A 24,677-nucleotide genomic window follows, 5' to 3' on the forward strand; every position below is an offset into this window, starting at 1 on the left:
TCTCTCAATTGAGGACGGCCGTTTTGATGTACTTGTGACTCATCAGCTCGATGTAGAGAGGACTATAACCTGGTAAAGGCGAGACACTTAGACAGGGTTAAGGGGATATTGTCACTCCTTAGGGAGAGACCACCATATAGGTGTGTGGAGACTTACCGTATATACTCGAGTATAAGCCGAATTTTTTAGCCCAGTTTTTGTGCTGAAAAAGCCTCCCTCGGCTTATACTCGAGTCAGCAAAAAAAAAAAAAAAAATTTTTTTTTTTTTTTTTTAAGGAGGGTGAGGGGGGTCTATGACCAGCCACAATATCAATGTATAGAATCTCCCATAAAATAGTGCAGAAAAAAAAATCAAAAAAATAAAAGTTCTAAATCACTCCTTTCCCTAGAATACATACAAAAGTAGAAAATTAGTGTGAAACACAAACACATTAGGTATCCCTGTGTCTGAAAGTGCCTGGTCTATTGAATGTAGGGGATCTGCAGTGCTCCTGTTCTGTCGGGATGGGGATAATAGGACCACTACAGATACCCTATATTCAGCCAGGCTAAATTCCAAGTGGGGGAAGAAAAAAAACAGTCCTCAAGCTCCGGGAAGGGGCAGACAGACAACCAAAACACCCCCTCCCCTTCCCCAGCATCTACTGCACCCAAAAACTCCGACCATTTTCATTTTTGAAATTTTCCAGTAGCTGCTGCATTTTCCCCCCTCGGCTTATACTCAAGTCAATAAGTTTTCCCAGTTTTTTGTGGTAAAATTAGGGGGGTCGGCTTATATTCGGGTCGGCTTATACTCGAGTATATACGGTATTAAGCCTTTATCCCCCTTAATATCCCCTCAACCCCGTCTAAGCCTCTCGCCTCTACCAGGTTATAGTCCTCTCTACATCGAGCTGATGAGATGCAAGTACATCGAAACGGCCATTGCTCAATTGCTCAGTTTTCTGGGCTCTAGTGCTGTTTTTATTCTTCTTCATGCCTTTTCTGGCCTTCTAAATTATGTAATTGACCACTGAGGCCTGTGATTGGGACTCAACAGTCGACTGGGTCATCCCATTGTGATGCTTGTATCGTTGCGTCATGATGCCATTTGACTGGTAAGGGCCAATCACAGGCCTGGCACTCCTTGATGTTATTCAGGAGACTAGAAGAGACCTGAAGAAGTTGAAAAGTTGTGCTGCAGCCCAGGGGAGGTGAGTAACCCTGTTTTTTAAATTTATGTTTGCTCACCTCCCATATACCTCTGATAATTATACTCTAGGGTCTGAAGAGATCCCAGACTATATTAGCAGTTATGGTTTAGGTGTGCTCAGTCTGGACGAAACTGCAGAAAAGCTCACAAATACTGTAACAACCGAACCCAAATAACTGACCTGCACCAAATCACGTTGGTTATCTGGATTGGCTGTCATTTTTGGGTTATTTTTCAATTAGTTGCCCAGTCCTAGGTGAAGTCCAGCTCTGCTGCTTTGCGACCAGCTTGTATTGTTAAATTGTTCCTACAGTCTGACCCTATTAGGAGCTGAAGCAGCGCTCCATTGTTTGGACCCCATGAAACAACCCCCCATAATGTACAGGTATCTTCAGTATTTTCTATTAGTATGTCATGGGGGAGGAGCAGGATATTGCAGTTAATTTCAGTTATATCTGAATTTTTACGTTAAGTTGAGTTAACTTAAAAAAGGTTGAAATTTTATTTCTTTGTTAAATAACACATCAGATCCCCACACTTATCTGATTGTAAGTTGCTAGAGTCTCATGTATCTTGGACACCATGAAAAGTGTTTTCCGTAGAAGTTGTCACATTATCTGTAATTTCCTGTCTTCTATTATCACATGAATATCTTCTGCAGGCAATTGAGGGGAAAGGCTTTGTTTTCAGGTTTATTGACTATGATGGAAAAAAGAGCAAAATGTACTTTAAATGTATTATCAATGGACCTTTTCTATATGTTCAGTTCGGTGCCTCTTATCTAGACATGTTCATTTGCATAATGTCTTAAGTTCCTTTACAGCTTTCCTTGCAGGTAATTCATCCAAAATGTCAAAGGTAAGTGTCTGAATATCAAGACAAATACAATGAGGTTACCAGAGAAAGTGTTCAATTTGAGCAAAGTGTGCAGGCAATTGGAGTGAAATCAGGTTCTTAGAATATATTCCAAAATGTATACAGGAATGAAGCTGTCTGCCTGCTAGTGAGGTCAGTCTTGGAAATCAGAATAGAAAATGCATTGAAATATAAGTTTATTTTTTAGAAACTGACTTCATGAAAAGTATTACAGATATTAAGGGCTAGAGCTCAGGGTTATGATTATTTGCTGTGCTGCAGTTTGCCTTTTGTATGTGTCAGTCAAGTGGAGCAATGTTAATGCTGGGTAGACATTTGCATCTCATTTTAGTTTTCTATTTATAGACAGCCAAAAAGCATATAGAATTCATTTGTGAAACTTTCCCTTTTTCCTATCTCTAGGATCCATTCCTGATTTTAGTTAAGAAAGTAAGAAAGTCCCTATAAGTCATCACCAAAACGCCGGATTAGTTTTGAGGAAACAGATCACATTGGAATGACGTAATGAATTCTGCAGTATACGATGGATATGTTCTTTATTTTTTATGTGTAGATGGATAGGCAACAAAGTAGTGTGGAGAAGATCTGCAGTTAACTTTTTTTGATTTATGGATATGGGATGGACCCTCACTCACTAGCACAGTGACCCAAAATACATTAAAGGGGCTCTATCTTTGGGAAAAGTCATTTTTAACTAATGACATCCTTGAATACCCTTTAGAAATGCTATTCCACACCTATCTTTTGTATGTAAATTGCCTCAGTGGTTTTTGAATGAGCCAATTTTTATTCATATGCTAATTAGCTTCCAGCCAGCACAGGAAGTTCCCAGCAGCACTCGTCTCTTCTATTATCTCCTATGTGTGTGTAAACAGGAAGCAGGAAGTCATCAGTAGCAGCAACAGCAGCCTGTGCTGTGCACATACATCGGAAAGAATAGCAGAGGGTGCACGATGAGACTTCTGGGGTGCACCAAGAGGCTAATTAACATATGAATAAAAATGGGCTCATTCAAAAACTACTGAGGTGATTTACATTCAAAAGGTATGTGTGGAATAGACTTTCTAAAGGCAATGCAAGGATTCTATATAACTCAATAACTGTTACAATGCACAGACTAACTGGAACAGCACTGCATGTCCACTTACGGTCTGGGCTAAAAAAAACTTTATCTGGACACCATGATTACAGTTCAAGTTCCCACATCTGTCTATATCACATCATAATTGTCCCAAATTGCCCACAAGTTTGCTAGATACATATGTATTTAAATTGCTCTCACTGATGAAAATGTTAGCAGTATAATATAGATATATATATATGTGGTGAATTTTCTCTGTTAATTCTATTACAGCATGAAAATTTCTGCTGTATTATCACGGATATCACACATCTGCAAAATTACCAAATAAGCTATTATGGCTTTTGGAAGGAGGTAGGGGAGCAAAAAATTAAAAATGGAAAATTCACTGCTGCAGGAAGGGCGTAAAAGCTATACTGGTAAATGTGATCAAAGTCTATTGTTGGAAAAGTCGCACGTCCAAACCCTCAACCACTCCTGTCGCCTCCAACTTAACAATGTACATCACATCCCTTCATTCCTCACCCCTGAAACTACAAGATACCAGTCTATGTACTGCACTCATAATCTCCCACTTAGACTACTGTAACACCCTTCTCCATGGACTCCCAGCTAACACCCTCGCCCCCCTCCAGTCCACCTTAAACTGCGCTGCTCGCTTAATTCACCTCACCCCCCGTTCTTCATCAGCTGCTCCCCTCTGTCAATCCTTTCACAGGCTACCCATTGCCCAGCGAATAGAGTTCAAGCTACTAACGCTAACATACAAAGCTATCCACAACCTGTCCCCTCCATATATCTCTGACCTAATCTCCCGCTACCTGCCCACACGTAACATCAGATCCTCCAAAGACCTCCTACTCCGCTCTGCTCTTATCTGCTCTTCACACAACCATCTCCAAGATTTCTCCCATGCTTCCCCCATACTCTTAAACTTCTTACCAGAATACTTAAGACTGACCCCCACAATCACAGGCTTCAAGAAGGCCCTGAAGACTCACCTATTCAGGAAGGCCTACAACCTCCAATAACACTACTGTCACCACACCGCCATCTGTACAGCATCCCCCCTCACCTTCTGTCTCTATCCCCCCTTCCCTCATAGATTGTAAGCCCTCGCGGGCAGGGCCCTCTACCCCACTGTGCCAGTCGGTCATTGTATTATATTTGTTTGTATATTTTGTGTACTGTATATAAACCCTCAAATGTAAAGCACCATGGAATTAATGGTGCTATCTGAATAAACAATAATACATACAAGACATAATCATACATTTTATTACGCTGACCAAAGTGCATTACCTTACATTTGTCAACATTAAACTTCATTTGCCAAGTCGCCGCCCATGCTTCCAGTTTCCTTAGATTCCCCTGTAATGTTCTACTATCCTCCTCATTTTTGATTACCTTGCAGAGTTTAGTATCATCTGCAAATATGGACACCCTGCTTTGTAAACCCTCTACCAGGTCATTAATAAAGATATTAAACAGGAGAGGACCTAATCCTGACCCCTGTGGCACTTCACTGGTGATTGTGACCCATGAATTTCCCATTAACAAGTACCCTTTGTTTCCCATGATTGAGTCAGTTGTGAACCCAAATTCATATTTTACCCCAGTCCGAAACATTTACTTTGATCTGTGTGTTATTGATTCTATTGCAGATCTGTATGGTGTCTTTTTACAACTAAAACCTAATAGACTAACAAAAAATTCTGTTTTCTGCCTATATTTGTTACTGTATTTCAATATGTTCAAATGCATGAGGTGCAAAACTGTGTTCTTACTTAGCAGCGGCCACATGCAGACAAATCCCAACCTGCGTGTGGCTACCAATGATGACACAATTATATAGGTAAACACCCGTATAATCGTGTGATCATTGGCAGCCACATGCCGGCAGGGTGTTGTCTGAATGTGGCTGCCAAAGCGTATTGATGCATCCTAGCACTTTGTGTGGAAAACGCTGATCAAACACCATTGTCAAGAGAGAGAATAAATACCTGCAGAATCTTTGCCTCACCTGGCTCTCTGCTTGTATCTCTGCATACTGATAACTGTAATTTCATTAATTTTACATGTGATTTAGTCGTTTTCTATCAGGATTCAGATATAATTATCCCATCTATACTGAAAGACGTGCATTCCCAATATATTCTGAAGCAAACAAATGATTTCTCTCTTAAAATATTTAACATTTCATTATTTGTTCTTAGGCTTTACATAAAATATTCAGTCAGGGATTAGAATTACAATTATTTTCCATGGCAGAAAATAGATGGCAATTACATAACATTACACTGATAAAGTGCAGCTCCTGCAGCCATTTACTAACATATACAAATGTAATATTTGTCAGCAGAATTTGTTCCTAGTCTTACGATATGGGTATGACCAGACAGCCAGACAGGCCGAAGCCTCGTCCACCCGTAGCTGAATGGTTTTGCAGGTAACAGTAGAAAGTTCCTGTTTTTTTTTTTCAAGCCTTGATGTGGTTTGTCTATAGGATACACATTACATCTGACATATGCAGTATTGTGCAAAAGTTTTAGGCATGCATAGGAAAATGCTTTCAAAAATTGTGAATATTAATACTTGCAAAAAATGCAAAGTGAATGAACAAATGAGAAAACAGAATCAATTTAATATTCAGTGTGACCATCCTTTGGAGGAATTGTGATCTCAACATCTTTATGTCTGTCTGGGATTGCATGAAGAGAGAAGGATTTGAGCAAGCCTACATCTACAGAAGATCTGTGTTTAGCTCTTCAAGGTGTTCTGAACAATCTCCCTGCCGAGTTCCTTGAAAAGCTGTATCTAGAAGAATGTTTTAAAGGCAAAGGCTGGTCACACCAAATATTGATGTGATTTAGATTTCTCTTTTGTTCATTCACTTCATTTTGTTAATTGGCAAAAATAAACTATTAATCAGGGCTGTGGAATTGGAGCCATGAAGTCAAGAAAAAAGTTACCAGCTCCGACTTCAAAATAAAATTATTCATTATTTTCAATTATATTATACAATTATTGTTATTGCATAAGTCATTAGAGCCATAGTTTGTTGCATATTTACTTTTCAGCTCTTTCCCGACATCTAGCGTAATAGTACTGCAGTACTGCATCTTTAAAGATGGCGGCCGCTCCGCTCCAGCGCAGCCGCCATAGCAATCGGGTCTCCGCTGTTTTCTACATCACTCTGATCGTGGGCATTGCAGGCTAGAATCCTCCCCTCAAAGTTAAATATTAACCTCTGAGGCTGGTCTCCACCGGCCCCAACAGGCCAGCTCCCGCACAGTGAGATCACAGGAGCCGACCTGTTCCTCCAACAATCAGGAGCCTTATGAAAGCTCCTAGGCTTGTCCTTGCACTATAGCTATTGAGGCTGGCCTATGACCAGCCTCAACAGCTATGTTTGTAAATCTCCCATAGACTGCAATACAGTATGCATTATGGAGTATGTACTATGGGTGTCAGAATCTGGCTATTTAGAAAACATTTTTTCTGCAAAGTTTACCTTTTTTAAGGGGTTCAAATGTAAATAAAACCATGAAAATTTGGTATCACCGGAATTGTACCGAAACATAGAATACAGGTGACATGTCACGCCAAAAAAACATAGCCTGTAAGAAAATCGCACAAATGCACTTTTTCTTCAAATCCACACAATTCTGAATATTTGTACAGCTTTCCAGTACACTTTAAAGAATAATAAATGGTAGCAACATGAAGAACAATTTGTCCTGCAAACATGAAGAACAATTTGTCCTGCAAAAATTAAGCCCTCATTTGGTCTGAGAATGGAAAAATAAAAATTAATAGGGTTAGTAAGGTGGGGAGTCAAAAATGAAAATCAAAAATTGAAAAATATCACCAGTGGGAAGGGGTTAATCATTTAGATGAGCTTTACTGCTTTTGAGTGACCATGGCCATCAGTCATTTATGAAAGAGTTGGGAGTCAAGCAGGAGTCAGAGTTGGGCTGTAGAAAAATAGAAAGTTGGAATTGATGGTATGGCTTACCAACTCCACAACCCTGCTATTAATACAGTGGCGTAAGTACCGCCATAGCAGCCATAGTGTCTTTCACAGGACCTGCTACACTAAAAGGCCTGATGGGCCCCTGGTGTTTTTTTTAATAGGCCATTACCTACTGTAATAATTCCAGCAGATAACAGGCCTTATTTGCTTACTGATGCCTGTTACTGCTCATGGCCTTCTCTGCTTTCCCTTCTGCCCTCCAGGGCACCTCGTGCATCCCATATCAAGTTGCGGGGCTTTGCCACTCAAACCACTACCATCTCCTATCTGCACTATCTTGTGCAGTAAGAGTTGATTTTCCTACTGCTATGACATCACCCATCTTACTTGGAACAGAAGTCTTGCCCCCAGTGAACCAACTGCCTCATTTCCATGAGATTTTAAAGTTGTCTTTCTCCAAATCTAAAATAGTGACATATATAACAAAGGTATGTTATTTATCACAGTAACATGCTCTGTTAGAGGGTGGAGACAGTTAAAATGCTTGGGGGTGGTGTTAGACTCCCTTTAAGCATTTACAAGATTCCAAAATTAATATGACTTGAATGTTAGTTTTTATGTTCAGTACTGAAAACTTACATAAATAAAAAAAACACAAATAAAAAACATCCCCTTCAATATTATCATTTGAATCCATTTCTATAGCTCGGAATAGCACACATGGCGTTTATTTGCACATGATTTGATCTAACCAAAACCTTAAAGAGGACCTTTCATGGGCGGTTTTATATACCACTGGAAAGCAGACAGTGTGCTGAATTCAGCGCACTGTCGGCTTTCACGATTTGTGCCCCAGGTGAAGAGCTATCACTGCCGATACCGTAACTCTTCACAGTCAGAAGGGCGGTCCTGACAGTCTGTCAGGAACGTCCTTCTTCACAGCAGCGCCTATAGCGCTGTACTGTGAGACCGGGGAGGAACGCCTCCCTCCCCTCCTGCTAGTGGTCATCTATGAACTAGTGCTGTGAGGAGAGAGAGGGGACGTTCCTCCCTGATCTCACAGTACAGCGCTATAGGTGCTGCTGTGAAGAAGGACGTTCCTCACAGACTGTCAGGAACGTCCTTTTGACTGTGAAGATTTACGGTATCGGCACCGATATCCAGGGAGGTGGTGACATGGGAGACATGGCATGTACTTCTGCAAAACCAGGTATCAATCAGGACTCTGGGAAAGCTGAGTACATAATTTCCACAATTACAATGGAAGTTTCTGTTTACCTGTGGACGATGTTGTGTCTATGGAGGAACTGGAGTCCACATGCTATCTCTGCTGTGTACAATCTGAGGACAGAGTATAGAGTCAGTGACATGAAATCTTCTCTATTACTTCTTTAATATCACATTAATATTAAAGTGTCAGTCACCAGCATGATAGAGGAGGCTCTGTATATGGCCGCTTGTATTCCCTCCAGGCTCTGCATTCTTCTATACCTGATCTGTCATGTCACCCTAGACTTTCCTCCCTTCAGTCCACTTTCAGTGTTTTTCCCCGTCTCCTGATACGTTATTTACTCGTCTTACGCTGTCGATGTTCAGACTGCCGCACATTCTAAGTAAATCCTCCAGGCTGCCGCCAGACAGATACTCCGTGATGAAATACACGGCATCCTGAGACTGGTGTGCAGCATATAGGTGGCAAAGAAATGGGCAGTGTCGGGCCTTCAGGAGTATCTGCCGCTCTCTCATCAGAACTGCTGCGTTGCGACCTGTCTTGGTGACAACCTTGACGGCCAAACCTTGAAGGTGTTTCTGCCGGGTAATGATGCCAGGAACACCTGAAGAAAAAGATAAAAACTGGTTACAGGAGAAATTCTATAACATTTATTACATTGGGGATTTATCTGCAGGGGTTTCTGGCTATTCTGCTGCCTGTGACAGAGGGATGGACTGAATGGTCGGTCAGTCAGGGGGCATCCAGACCCTACAGCAGAAGTGAGCAAATATAATGTGGTGTCTGCTCTTGGGGACTTTATGGGAATGACCAAACATTAGCAAATATACAACAGGCCCTTCATTCCCTGAGACCAGCTTTCCATCACACTGGAGATAGACCTTTCTAGCAGACAACACCTAATACAGAGGCTTATTACAGTGCAATGGTATATACAGACAGGGCTGCTGATACAGTCACACATATGGACATAACGTTACATGAGATCTGAAGAAGGGGTGAACAGGACATTACTGGACATCCTAATATTCATGCAATTGGTAGAAACTACAGTTAGCCTGATACACATTCATTGGCTGATAACAGGAAACAATAGCTTACATACAGATGAACAACAAATGAAATACAAAATTATTTCTTTACCTTTATCAAAAAATAAGAAGTTATAAAACTTACTTTGACGAAGCCGCCCCTACCCAACACCTGATGGATGGTGAGACGACCGATGTAAAAGTCAGGATAGGGGATGGATGTTGCAGGGTCCTGGCTGCTGCCCAGTCTTGGCCCATCATCCTCCAATATTCTAGCCTCTCCTCTCCTCTATATCTCTTGATCCATTCATGTCATCCTATTCTCTCTTCCTCTTTTCCTCTTTCTTCCCTTCTTCTCTCTTCTCCTCTCCTCTCTTCCTCACTCTTCTCTTCTTCCCTCTTCTCCTCTCTCTTCTTTTCACCCTGTCCTCCTTGTCCAGTGGATGCCATGTTCTATAGATCCGCAGGTAATCCTGTTTTCCAGTCCTATCTCTGCCATCGACAGTTGAGACTAACTGTCAGTTAGTCGTGTGCAGGCCACATGAAGCCACTTGCCTGCCAGTACTACATGTACCAGCTCTGCCATATAGGATGTGGGTATCATGACTGATAGCCCAGTGTCCAGAGGAATGGAGAACTTCATGGCTGGTTCTTCTAATGCTTTATTATCTGATGATGGGGCAGAGGATGTGACTTTATGAATGGGTTGGCAGTGATGCCCATAGTCCACCAGAATCTCAGCTGGCATTTCAAAATAAGTGTAATTGTGTAGAAACCCAAATAATCCAGATATATTACTATATGTTTATCTCCATAGCTTTCAATGGACAGTGCCCCTCATCTATGTATCTGGGTGTAAAGGGGAGGAGATGTTTCTTTGCGTTCTTTCACTCTAAGGGTATGTTCACACTGAGTTTTTTGCAGGCATATTTTGACACAGAATATTCCTCAAAATCCCCCTGCAAAAAGGCCTCCCATTCATTTTGATGGGAGTCCGTTTGCTGAAAAAAATCTCTAGCGGAAAAATAAAGCGACATGTTCTATCTTCCCATGGATTCTGCGGCTGAGTCAGTCGCGGCATCCGCGACTCAAGACACCCTCCTGCTTAGGCCCATTCATTTGGGCCCTTTCAGGAGCAAGATGCTGCAACGGGATGCCAAGTTTGAACCCAGCTCCGGAAGAAGATGTGCAGAGAGGCCGTTCCTGAAGAAGATGGAGGCGGCGCTGGAGATTTTCTCGGGACTCCCCCATTGCTGTTTGAGCTCTGGGAACCACCCCCAGTGCTGCAAGAGAACTCATTTGCATACAGACGAAAACCAGGATTTCTACCGAACGGCGGTGCAGAGAAGACATCTGAAGGTAGGAGAAGAATAGCCTTTCTTAAGGCTATTCCTATGTGTAAGTTACAAAAAATGGAGTTTTAATGATAGAATCCTTTTAATGTAATCCAAGACAAACATGATGATGTTGAGATCAGGGATCTGGGGGACCATATCATTACTTCCAGATCTCCTCTTCCAAAGAATGGCCACACCAAATACTGATTTAGACTTTGCTCATTCACTTAATTTTGTTAATTAAGAAAAATTTAATTATTAAGACTAGAGATGAGCGAACAGTAAAATGTTCGAGGTTCGAAATTCGATTCGAACAGCCGCTCACTGTTCGTGTGTTCGAACGGGTTTCGAACCCCATTATAGTCTATGGGGAACATATACTCGTTAAGGGGGAAACCCAAATCCGTGTCTGGAGGGTCACCAAGTCCACTATGACACCACAGGAAATGATGCCAACACCTATGGAATACAACTGGGACAGCAGGGGAAGCATGTCTGGGGGCATCTAACACACCAAAGACCCTCTATTACCCCAACATCACAGCCTAACAACTACACACTTTACACACTCAATACCACCTCTCTGACAGTAGGAAAACACCTTGAAACATGTGTATTTGGCACTTGCAGTGAGGAGAGCTTGTCACCAGCAGTGAATTTGGCCCTTGTAGTAAGTTGAGGTTGGCACCAACATTTGTTTTGAAAATCAGGGTGGATTGAGCCTCTAACCAGCAGAGTTGGGGCAAATTCATGGTGGAGGGAGCCTCTAAAAACCCCAGTTTGGACCAATTCATGGTGGAGGGAGCCTCTAAAAACCCCAGTTTAGACCAATTCATGGTGGAGGGAGCCTCTAAAAAACCCAGTTTGGACCAATTCATGGTGGAGGGAGCCTCTAAAAAACCCAGTTTGGACCAATTCATGGTGGAGGGAGCCTCTAAAAAACCCAGTTTGGACCAATTCATGGTGGAGGGAGCCTCTAAACAGCCCAGTTTGGGCAAATTCATGGTGGAGGGAGCCTCTAAAAACCCCAGTTTGTACCAATTCATGGTGGAGGGAGCCTCTAAAAAACCCAGTTTGGACCAATTCATGGTGGAGGGAGCCTCTAAACAGCCCAGTTTGGACCAATTCATGGTGGAGGGAGCCTCTAAAAAACCCAGTTTGGACCAATTCATGGTGGAGGGAGCCTCTAAAAACCCCAGTTTGGACCAATTCATGGTGGAGGGAGCCTCTAAACAGCCCAGTTTGGGCAAATTCATGGTGGAGGGAGCCTCTAAAAACCCCAGTTTGGACCAATTCATGGTGGAGGGAGCCTCTAAAAACCCCAGTTTGGACCAATTCATGGTGGACGGAGCCTCTAAAAAACCCAGTTTGGACCAATTCATGGTGGAGGTAGTCTCTAAACAGCCCAGTTTGGGCAAATTCATGGTGGAGGGAGCCTCTAAAAACCCCAGTTTGGACCAATTCATGGTGGAGGGAGCCTCTAAAAACCCCAGTTTGGACCAATTCATGGTGGAGGGAGCCTCTAAAAACCCCAGTTTGGACCAATTCATGGTGGAGGGAGCCTCTAAAAACTCCAGTTTGGACCAATTCATGGTGGAGGGAGCCTCTAAAAACCCCAGTTTGGACCAATTCATGGTGGAGGGAGCCTCTAAAAACCCCAGTTTGGACCAATTCATGGTGGAGGGAGCCTCTAAACAGCCCAGTTTGGGCAAATTCATGGTGGAGGGAGCCTCTAAAAACCCCAGTTTGGACCAATTCATGGTGGAGGGAGCCTCTAAAAACCCCAGTTTGGACCAATTCATGGTGGAGGGAGTCTCTAAAAACCCCAGTTTGGACCAATTCATGGTGGAGGGAGCCTCTAAACAGCCCAGTTTGGGCAAATTCATGGTGGAGGGAGCCTCTAAAAACCCCAGTTTGGACCAATTCATGGTGGAGGGAGCCTCTAAAAAACCCAGTTTGGACCAATTCATGGTGGAGGGAGCCTCTAAACAGCCCAGTTTGGGCAAATTCATGGTGGAGGGAGCCTCTAAAAAACCCAGTTTGGACCAATTCATGGTGGAGGGAGCCTCTAAAAAACCCAGTTTGGACCAATTCATAGTGGAAGGAGCCTCTAAAAACCCCAGTTTGGACCAATTCATGGTGGAGGGAGCCTCTAAACAGCCCAGTTTGGGCAAATTCATGGTGGAGGGAGCCTCTAAAAACCCCAGTTTGGACCAATTCATGGTGGAGGGAGCCTCTAAACAGCCCAGTTTGGGCAAATTCATGGTGGAGGGAGCCTCTAAAAACCCCAGTTTGGACCAATTCATGGTGGAGGGAGCCTCTAAAAACCCCAGTTTGGACCAAATCATGGTGGAGGGAGCCTCTAAAAAACCCAGTTTGGACCAATTCATGGTGGAGGGAGCCTCTAAACAGCCCAGTTTGGGCAAATTCATGGTGGAGGGAGCCTCTAAAAACCCCAGTTTGGACCAATTCATGGTGGAGGGAGCCTCTAAAAACCCCAGTTTGGACCAATTCATGGTGGCGGGAGCCTCTAAAAACCCCAGTTTGGACCAATTCATGGTGGAGGGAGCCTCTAAAAACCCCAGTTTGGACCAATTCATGGTGGAGGGAGCCTCTAAAAAACCCAGTTTGGACCAATTCATGGTGGAGGGAGCCTCTAAAAACCCCAGTTTGGACCAATTCATGGTAAAGGGAGCCTCTAAACAGCCCAGTTTGGGCATATTCATGGTGGAGGGAGCCTCTAAAAACCCCAGTTTGGACCAATTCATGGTGGAGGGAGCCTCTAAAAAACCCAGTTTGGACCAATTCATGGTGGAGGGAGCCTCTAAAAACCCCAGTTTGGACCAATTCATGGTGGAGGGAGCCTCTAAAAAACCCAGTTTGGACCAATTCATGGTGGAGGGAGCCTCTAAACAGCCCAGTTTGGGCAAATTCATGGTGGAGGGAGCCTCTAACCAGCAGAGTTGGTGGAAATCAGGGTGGAGGGAGCCTCTAACCAGCAGAGTTGGGGGAAATCAGGGTGGAGGGAGCCTCTAACCAGCAGAGTTGTGGGAAAGCAGGGTGGAGGGAGCCTCTAACCAGCAGAGTTGTGGGAAATCAGGGTGGAGGGAGCCTCTAACCAGCAGAGTTGGTGGAAATCAGGGTGGAGGGAGCCTCTAACCAGCAGAGTTGGGGGAAATCAGGGTGGAGGGAGCCTAGTATTAGCAGAATTGTGCAACGCTTAAGTTCACTCAGTTCTGCTGAGAGAAGTTACACATCTGTGCTTTCTGTGTTATCACCCTAGACTCACTGCCTGTCAAGTTAACCCTTTTGTCACTTAAGTCAGGAATTTTTCGGATACTTTACTTAGTATATTTTATTGGATCTAATAATCCAGTGCTAGAATTTTTTTTAATAAACAGATAATCCTCCATCTCACCAAGTTAGGTAAGCGTTCTCATTATAGGTAGTGTCCCTGCCTGATAACCCAGTTACAATAAGAAAATCTTAGCTGGGTTCCTGACAAGTCCCAGACCATTTAAAGGTTCCGCATTTGTGGTCGTATCCATTGGCAACCAGAGGCGGATCCAGGGCCGGGCGAGCCGGGCAACCGCCCGGGGCCCCACGCTTAGCGGGGCCCCGCGGCCCGGCCCTAACAAAATGGTCCCGGTCAGCCTCGGCATAGTCGGGCAAGTGCCGGGGCCCGCAGAGCCTCTAGGGGCCCCCCGGCACTTGCCTGTCACGATTTCAGCTCATCGGCGGACGGATTTCAGCTCAGCTCCTGCTTTAAAGCTCCGGCCCGGCTTGCGTGTGTAGGCGCGATGACGTCATCATGCTTACACACGCAAGCCGGGCCGCAGCTAAGCAGGAGCTGAGGTCACAGCTCCTGCATCGCGTATGTGACTGCACTGGAGTGAGAGAGAGGAGCGTCGGGGGAACGATGGAAGGTGAGTGATAGAAGGTGAGTGTAAGTGTTTGTTTTGTATTAAATATTAAGGTGGAACATAAGGGGGCCCATGAAACTGGGGGCAAATGAAGTGGAGGGGGGAACGGCATGACACTGGGGCAGATGGAGGGGGGAGAACAGCATGACACTGGGGCAGATGGAGGGGGGGAGAAATGCATGACACTGTGGCAAATGAAGGGGGGGGAGAATGGCATGACACTTGTGCAGATGAAGGGGGAGAGAACAGCATGACACTGGGGCAGATGGAGGGGGGAGAACGGCATGACACTGGGGCAGATGGAGGGGGGGGAGAACGGCATGACACTGGGGCAGATGGAGGGATGGAGAACGGCATGACACTGGGGCAGATGAAGGGGGGGAGAACAGCACGACACTGGGGCAGATGAAGGGGGGGAGAACAGCATGACACTGTGGCAAATGAAGGGGGGAGAGAACGGCATGACACTGAGGCAGATGAAGGGGGGAGAACAGCATGACACTGGGGTGGATGGAGGGGGGAGAACAGCATGACACTGGGGCAGATGAAGGGGCGAGAACGGCATGACACTGGGGCAAATGAAGGGAGAGAGAACGGCATGACACTGGGGCAAATGAAGGGGGAGAGAACGGCATGACACTGGGGCAAATGAAGGGGGGGAGAACGGCATGACACTGAGGCAGATGAAGGGGGGAGAATGGCATGATACTGGGGCAGATGAAGGGGGATGGCATGACACTGGGGCAGATGAAGGGGGGAGAATGGCATGACAATGGGGCAGATGAAGGGGGAGAATGGCATGACATTGGGGCAGATGAAGGGGGGAGAATGGCATGACACTGGGGCAGAGACGGGGGGGGGGGACATGAAACTGTGCGCAGATAAAGGGGGAGAATGGCATGAAACTGGGGACAGAGATAGAGGGGGAGGACATGAAACTAAGGGTAGATGAAGGGTGTATATGAAAATGGGGAGAGATGGAAGGGGGACATATAATTTACGGGTGACTGTAGGAGGATTATACTGTGTGGAATCACATGAAAAATGAATGAGAATGGGCGGAGTCAACATAAAAGTGGGCAGGGCCTAATTTGCTGCGGCGCGCTGTGCGTAGGGCCCCGCCAAAGTCAATTGCCCAGGGCCCCGCAAACCCTGGATCCGCCACTGTTGGCAACCGATCAAGACAACAGACTGTCACCACTAATATAGATAGAGAAAATTTTTAAAACGCTGCAGAATTTTTAGCTACTTATATTTGCAAACATGTTTAACTTTTAACTATCTACAAATATAGATACAATTATGTACATGGGAATACCCCTTTAAGTTTTCATTTATTGATCATATATATGAGGTGACATCTATCTCACAACATGGCATGAAATGTATGTATCTGTGTTAGAGCTTCAGAGAATGTTCCCAGACATTATCACTTTACTTAGTATAATTTTATGGAAGGTTATTAAAGAAAAATTAAATAAGTGCATGTAAATCCCTTAGGCCCGTTCACACGGGGCACAGGATGGCGTATTTTGGTCCTGATTTTGACGCGGCAAGCCACGTCAGAATAGGACCAAAGTGCGCCTGCCTCGACTGTTGCGGCTTCCTGCTCCGGAATAGGCCCAAATGAATGAGCCTAGCCAGGAGGGTGCTACCACAAGGCGGATGCCGCAACTGGATCAGCCGTGGAATCCGCCTGAAGAATGGTCAGCTCGCTTCTTTTTTCTGTGAGCGGGAACAAACCGCTCATGGTAAAAAGGAAGCTAGCGGTCTACATAGACCGCTATTGTGAGGGAATGGATTTTGAGGAGGATTCAGCACAAAAATCTACCCCGTGTGAATGGTGCCTTACTGGACTTGTTTCCAGTGTTAGTTTACATGTTCCCTGTCTGATGTTATGGTTTTATTCTTGTGATATTCAATATAGTGTAGCCCCTTTTCCAAGACACAGTATCATGGTGGGGTGATCCATGGTGTCAATTGCCATAGATTGGAAATTCTTGCGAGCAGGTCCCTCATTCCTATGTTCATTATTGTGTTATGTTTGATATTGTCTGTTCATCCACCCTCTTTGTAAAGTGCTATGAAATATGTTGGCACTATATAAATAAAATTATTATTGTCACTGCCAAAGAACAGCCAATGTTGTATGTCTATGGGAACCTTATATAAATCTTATATTGTTTCATGTCTTAAGTAGCTCTTTTGTATCTGCTCATTTATCTTCAGTTGTAAGTAGCCAGGTATTGTCTGCTTGTGTTGATGATGTCTTCAAATAGACTACAAGTCAAACTATGGCAGTAAAGAGTAGTGATCAGTGTCCTCATATTGCAAAGGAGGAGTAACACAATTCACACACCTTAGCCAGGAGATCTGCAGGTCTAACCACTCCTCCCTTTGCTCTCCAGTTCTCCCCTCCCCCACCCCTCTGGCCTTCCCTGTTCTAAGTCAGAAACAAATTCTCAGCCAGTGTACTAATCCTGTGTCTCTCCTCCCCACCCATACATGCAATCTGCTCTTGTGTATTTCATGTTTGTAAGGGGTGAGGATAAACCTGCCAGAAGCTTACCAGTCTGGTCTCTTTCTGACAATCCCTCAGCATCTCCTTGGATTACATCGTAAGACTGTGCTCCTTGTCTCTGGAGAGTTTACCTGGCGAGCTTACCTGTCTGCATAGTGTGTACAGTAAAGCTGCCTGGCGTGCCTCTGCCCAGGAAAACTTTGCTTATTGCATGTTATAAGGATCGTCCTGTCAAGCATCTACATATCCCAGGCTGGGGTGTACAGGTATGATGACATATTCTTGTTGTTTTGTAGAATTTGTGGTTTTTCAGTATAATTTTGTTGATAGGTAAGAAATCGAGGTAATGTAATATTGTCTGCTACGGCAGATGATATTATAATACAACATACGAAGCGAAGCGAAGAAGAGAGCAAATAATACTTAGGCATGCCAGTAACATGTGATCTTCTCTGACACGTCCAATATCACTCAGTAAGAACTGCTAGGTAAAAAGGTGAGCACAGGTCGGGTGTTTACGTCTATCAGACTAGTTTAGTGAAAATCTGCTGTTATTGTTGTTACATGTGAACCAATAAGGGTGTTTAGATCAATAAAGGATTTGTTCTCATATGATAACCTATGACCTTTAAGACAAGGGGAGTCCTGCATTTTGGCACGAGACAGTTAAACAGTGGCTAACATCTAATGGACTCAACAAGACCATATATTACATCATTGCGGCTCATTCATATCAATGAACATGGTACAATGCTTTATTTCACTTGTAGCGGCTGTAGGGAAAATGATCAGATATCTACAACTTTCCATTGCGATAGCTGCTGATCATTGGTTGCTAGAGAAGCCAGGATAGCTTTCTTCTTAAGCTGGTCATGCACCTTCAATAACTGTCAGCCAAGTGTTGTGTTCACCTGAATGTCCAATTGCTGTGAACAGATAGAGAATACTGAGCCACTGACAGAACCTCTGGGCAAGGTTATCGCCAGTGAGTACACATTGAATTTTAACATGCGCAATCCTTCTTTCTCCCGTTATCATGTCGAGGGACAATATTGCACACATTAGCTGGTCAGCCAGTACCACCAAAAATGGTAGGTTTGGCTAACATTAATTTTATATGTATGGACGATTGGAACGGATTGTCCGGAAAGGTAATATTGGTGTTACATAGGTGTTTTGTAAAATGTAAGCCCGCAAAACGGAATTTAGAAGGTTAGAGGCCTACTTGTTCTGTGTTAGCTGTTCTTCTTTAACCTCAGGGTGCTTTCTAACATAGTGGAATCTGATATGCAAACACAAATTTGCAACAAGATCATAGTATTATGTGTATGCTGCTTCGAGATTGGAACAAATTCTAAATTCATAGAAACATTCCAATTTGTTTCAGTGGCCTGTATTGTATGTCTTGAAACATAAATTAATCTCTACAGTAAATATGGCTTTATGCAATGTTTCTCTTATAAGCGGTCTATAAGTGTTTCAGAACTTTCTTACCATTGTCAGACATGTTATAGTAGTTGTCTGTTAACTGGACACCATGAAGGTCCTCCTCTCCTGGCTGTCAAAGTAAAGGAACACTTTGATCTGTTTCGCCATGTGATATTTACTTGATGCTATTTTTGCATTTTGAGAAACGATATGTTATGTATGTGCTAAACTAGAGCCTTTATCCTATATGTCATGGATGTGCTAAACCAGGGCCTTCACCTTTATATTGTCATGGGTGTGCTAAACCAGGGCCTTCACCTTATATTGTTATAGATGTGCTAAACCAGGAGCTTCACCTTATTTTGTCATGGATGTGCTAAGCCAGGGCCTTCACCTTTATATTGTCATGGGTGTGCTAAATCAGGGCCTTCACCTTATATTGTCATGGATGCGGTAAACCAGGGCCTTCTCCTTATATGTCATGGATGCGGTAAACCAGGGCCTTCACCTTATATTGTCATGGATGTGCTAAGCCAGGGCCTTCACCTGTATATTGTCATGGGTGTGCTAAACCAGGGCCTTCTCCTTATATGTCATGGATGCGGTAAACCATGGCCTTCACCTTATATTGTCATGGATGCGGTAAACCAGGGCCTCTTCCTTAATTTATTTTGGAATGCTGAGAAGTATGTTTTAAAACTAAAATAAGTTATGAAGGAAGTAGCTAACTTCTCTTCATACTTGAGTTCCTGTAGACATGAATTTTCTAGATACCTGAAGCCCCTAGATGTTCATTGCCTGAACAATTTTTTCAGGTCCCTGGAGATATGCTTTGAATTGTACCTATTTGTTATCCTGCTACATCTAACATTTGTTTGGAAAGATTCATGGTGCACACAGGGTTGTACCATTGCCAAAGGTGACTGTGTTAGGTCTGAAGAGTCTTCAGCATTCATCCTATTCTTATTAATAGGAACCAACTACAGGACTCTTCGTGTGTCACACAGTGACCTATTATGTATGGCTACCTTCACATCATGACAAAACCCTTTTATCTGCTCTGACAATTTCCACAGTTATGGATTAGGGCAAACAGAACCTAGGTGCAATTTATTAAACCATGGAGCCAGAATATAGTGAGGGAATATTTTGAAGCATTTCTGATATGTTCTTGTTAGTTTAATGGCTGAATTATTATTAATACACATATCCATACAGCTATGATAAACCACTGATCTAGCCTGGGTAAAACAACTAAAATGGTCACTTTCCCAATCTTTAACCATTCTCAGGCTGTTGTATTTGGCATGTACTAACCTGCAATCACATAATGCTTTGTGTACTCTAGGCTGGGAACATCTGAAAGACTGTCATACACAATTCAAAGTATCTTTTCATGTGTATCTTGTTAATAGAGAATTATCTGAGATCTTATCCTTCCTAATTACATTTGCTTGCACATAATGAGATACATTTACTTCTTTCTTGATGAAGCCTTTATTTTCGACAGGGGAGCTCTATAGTGTATATAGCTATTTAAAAAGATTCAGGTACAAGTATCAATTATTTTTTTTATGTTTTTTTGTACATTTACAATGTGGTAAGTGTTTCCATGTGTTCACTTGTGTCCAGCTTTTACTGAAGGAGTACAAAGGTCATCATCCAAAATGAAAGAGATTGTTTCTGATACAGGTGAATGAAAGCAAAAATCATCTACGTTGTTGTCCTGTTGTGTTAAAATATTTCTTAAAGGCATTACGGTGTATTCACATGGAGGAATTTGCCATGGATTTAGGGGCGGATTTGCCCCCGAAACCAAAGTAGATTCCTTCCAGAATTTGCCTCCCATTGTTTTCAATGGGAGGCAGAGATCGCAGCAGGATGTGGAAAAAAAAGCGACCTGCTCGATCTTGCCGTGGATTCCACAGGTGATTCAGCCGCAGGGTCCACAACTCAAGACTCCCTCCTGATTAGGCCCATTCATCTGGGCCTAATCAGGAGCAGGATTCTGCGACAGAAAGCTGATGCAACGCATCTCCATCCCGTGCGAAAATGCCGGCGGCAGAAAATGAAGAGGAATTCCTCTTCATTTTCCGCCGTGTGAACACACCCTTATGAGCGCAGGCTCAAAGTCTTCCCTAAGTATAAGTTAATGCTAGGGAATCTTGCTGTTTGAATCTCCCACTATCGCCTGGAGCATTGAACAGTCTTTTTGAAACTAACAGATTGTTCATATATTTTACACTCATGTCCTCCTAAATGGTCTTTTTTTTGTAGTCACTTTATACTTTAGCTGAGAGAAGTTGGTCCAATACATGAGATTTCCTCTTTACGGAGCCTTCACACAAAGTTAGGCTTGAATGGGAGCCGGCATACGTGTGCTCCCCATTGAAATCAATGGGAGGCTTTTTTCCCTATTGCTTTCAATGTATTATGCTGACAGAGCCCCACATATGCGTGAATAGCCTTTAAAAAGGCTATTCAGGCACCGCTAAATCTAATTTTACTTCCAGCGACGTCCTCCTCTTCTGCATCTTCTCCGCCTTCATCTTCTGCTTTTCCAGCGGGTTGTGTTCAAATCCTACGCATGCGCAGTAGCGCTCCCTCTGAAGCACTACTGCACACGCGCCGCCGCCATTTTTGTTGAAGTTCTAAGTATCCTTAGAACTACGTGAGCATGCGCAGAACGCTCACGAACGTCTTCATATCCGGAAGAAAAGAAGATGAAGACGGAGAAGAGCCAGGACAGGAGGACGTCGCTGGAAGAGGAAAGGAGAGGAAGGAGGGACCGAAGATGACGTTGAATCGTGCACAACCACGTTCAGGTATGATTTACATATATGTTTTTATAGTTTTAGTTTAAAACGGGCGGGGGGTTTAAAATTAGATTAGTGGTGCCTGAATAGCCTTTTTAAAGGCTATTCACACATATGTGGGGCTCTATCAGCATAATTTTGCTGACAGAGCCCCTTTAAACTGTACTGGAATCAGGAGAGCAGTGACTGTTATATGATGTAAAAATTTGGCAATGCCAGAGGAAGTGAAGTGCAAGATTCTTTTTAAAAGGAACACTAATCTATAAATTACTGATAAGAGTAAAACAAAAACTGTTGCTTGCATTATCTTTCAGTCTACAGCATTCTCTTGAAACAAACAGCCTTATAGAAATTCAGCCAAGAACACAAGAATTGTATTTTACTAAAGATAGGGCAGCGGGGGGAGGCTCCTGCTGCAGCCAGTTGTCTTACAGGCAGACAAAAGATTGGAAAGCTATGGAGGGGAATGGCTGATCTCCTGAGAAACATGCAGAAGGTTTTCTTTATATATTTCTCAGTTTTAATTGCACTTAGATCTTATTTTGAATATGCACAAGGATCAAATTAAAGGAGGAGATTAAGGAATAAATTGCTTGATTATTATTATATTTTTATTATTGTAACAGGACATTATTACAAAAGTGTGTGGCTGGTTGTCTAGATCAAACCTCATTATTATTCATTCTTGAAATGTTACACCAACATAAATTATTACACTTGTCAAAGGGAATCATTTTTTCCTTTGTATGCCATTAATCTCTATTTGTGCTTTGCTATTTATCTCACTGTGCTAGGTCTCAGCTCCACACTGTACTTCTCCAAACACTCCCTGACATAACCCAGCATGCCATGGTGCCAGTGACCTTTCTCTTCTCAAGAGAAACCTGTGGTGGCAAAAACTGGAAGGCTTCTGTTTAACTTAGTAAAGTTCAGAGTTGCAATTGTACAAAGTAGCAAAAAATATTATATCTAATATTATATAAATCTTTCTCTCTCTCTCTCTCTCTCTCTCTCTCTCTCTCTCTCTCTCCACCTGTTTTAATAAAAGATAAAAAATTTTCAAAACTAAATTTTCTTTACATCAACATATTCACAACCCCTCTTAAATTTTTATATTTCCGTCTATAGAATTATGTAAGCATTCTTTCTTTTTTTTTTTTTAACGGATGGATGAAGTTTTTGCAAGTATCATTATGGGTACATGTAACCTTGTAATGAGCTATTCACTAATTTTTGGGATGTGAAATTACAAAAAATAGTCCAGTATGCAGAGTAGGGATAGTTTAGTTTTATATGTATTACTAGCTGGTACCCGCGACTTCGTCTGCGGTGATTGTAGAAGTGGGTATATACAGGCGTGGGTAAGGTTTCATACTGTGTATAAGGTATGGGATATGAAATGTAAGTTTGTATCTTGTTTTTGGTGTAATTCAGAGAATACGTGAGACTTTTGTGTTGAAGTTAATTTGTATTTGAGCTGCTATACGGTGTTGTGAGAAACTTTACATAGTGACTTTGGGACAGAAGTATTTGAAGTTAACCCTTTCCCGCCAATGGCATTTCTTGAATTTCGTTTTTGACTTCCCTCCTTCTAAACCCCATAACTTTTTTATTTCTCCGCTCCCAGAGCCATATGAGGTCTTAATTTTTGCGGGACAAATTTTTCTTCATGATGCCACCATTAATCCTATTAATATTATAAATGTGAAAGTTTGTGAGTTTGGATGTTTGTGGGTTTGTGTGTTCGGATGTTTGTTAGTCAATCACGCAAAACCCGCTTGACCGATTTGGCTGAAATTTTCCTCAAACATAGTTAATACACCCCATTACGCAATAGGCTACTTTTCGTCACAATAGCGCACATACGTTTTTCCCAGGACCCCCACAAACCCCAAACTCACATCACTATCTCTGCAATCTCACACACTTTGGACCCCGATTTGGCTGAAATTTTCCACAAACATAGTCCCTACACTCGATTGCGCAATAGGCTACTTTTCATCACAATAGCGCACATACGTTTTTCCCAGGACCCTTTGGATGTTCGGATGTTTGGCGGTCAATCACGCAAAAACCGCTCCACCGATTTGGCTGAAATTTTCCACAAACATAGTCCCTACACTCGATTGCGCAATAGGCTACTTTTCGTCACAATAGCGCACATACGTTTTTCCCAGGACCCCCACAAAACCCAAACTCACATCACTATCTCTGCAATCTCACACACTTTGGACCATAGCAAGCCACAAAATTCATATTACCCCCTACAGCAGAGGGCAGCAACCCCTGGCACACATGCCAAGAGTGGCACTCCTGCCATATTTCACTGGCATGCCAGCAGCACAGGACCTGCAAGAGTTAAATAAAGTCTCTGCTAGAGCTGAGGCATAAGGACACTCCCCTTTGAAAGGGGTGCAGGAAACCCAGGGGGTGGAGCTTAGTCGCTCAAGTCTCTGGCTGCTATAGTGATAGCTCCTGCGAAGCTGCTAGCAAACTGAAAGTAAGAAACACACAGCTCCCTTCCTTTACTTCCTATTCTCATTAATGTCAGGCATGGGGTTATTAGTTTAGTGTTAGTAACTCCATGTACCTCACATTAATAGGAATAAACCCCATCATGTCCCTCATATTAACCCCTGTGTGCCCCATATAAAGGTTACTAATATGTGAGACATATGGAGGTACTAATAAAAGACCTCAGTAATGAAGATACTTAATTATTACCTCCAAGTCTCTCACATATCAGTAACTAGAGATGAGCGAGTACTGTTGGGATCAGCCGATCTGAACAGCACGCTCCATAGAAATGAATGGATGCACCTGGTACTTCCGCTTGGACGTAGCCAGCGCGCTTAACCCCCCGCGTGCCGGCTACGTCCATTCATTTCTTTGCGAGCGTGCTGTTCGGATCGGCTGATCCCAACAGAACTCGCTCATCTCTATCAGTAACTCTTACACTGGGGTTAATGTGAGGGACATGATGGGGTTAATTGCTATTAATAAGAGGCACATGGAGTTACTAAACTGTCATGCACAGGGCCAGACTTTATGTTGCTTACTCAAGAGTATCCTGTGCCCAAAACTTACATGTACTGGCGGAAAATAACAAATCATACAATGTCGTATATCGAAGTATATTAACCTGAAATACCTCTGTCCCAAAGTCACTATGTACAGTTTATACCAACACCGTATAGCGGCTGAAATACAAATTACATTCAACACAAAAGTCTCATGTGCTCTCAGAATTACAGCAACAACAAGA

At 43.1% G+C, this 24,677-nt stretch overlaps 1 protein-coding gene across 1 annotated transcript in view; it reads left to right on the plus strand.

Annotated features, from left to right (window-relative positions):
• Window positions 1–17,125: 17,125 nt before the first annotated feature.
• FHIP1A (FHF complex subunit HOOK interacting protein 1A) overlaps window positions 17,126–24,677 on the plus strand; it is a 227,391-nt gene continuing 219,839 nt past the window's right edge. Inside the window, exon 1 of the mRNA XM_075257937.1 lies at window positions 17,126–17,434. The gene's annotated coding sequence lies outside the window, so the exon portion shown is untranslated. The remainder of the gene's footprint in view (window positions 17,435–24,677) is intronic.

The sequence above is a fragment of the Leptodactylus fuscus genome, chromosome 1 (genome assembly GCF_031893055.1).
Source record: "Leptodactylus fuscus isolate aLepFus1 chromosome 1, aLepFus1.hap2, whole genome shotgun sequence".
Lineage (NCBI taxonomy): Eukaryota > Metazoa > Chordata > Amphibia > Anura > Leptodactylidae > Leptodactylus > Leptodactylus fuscus.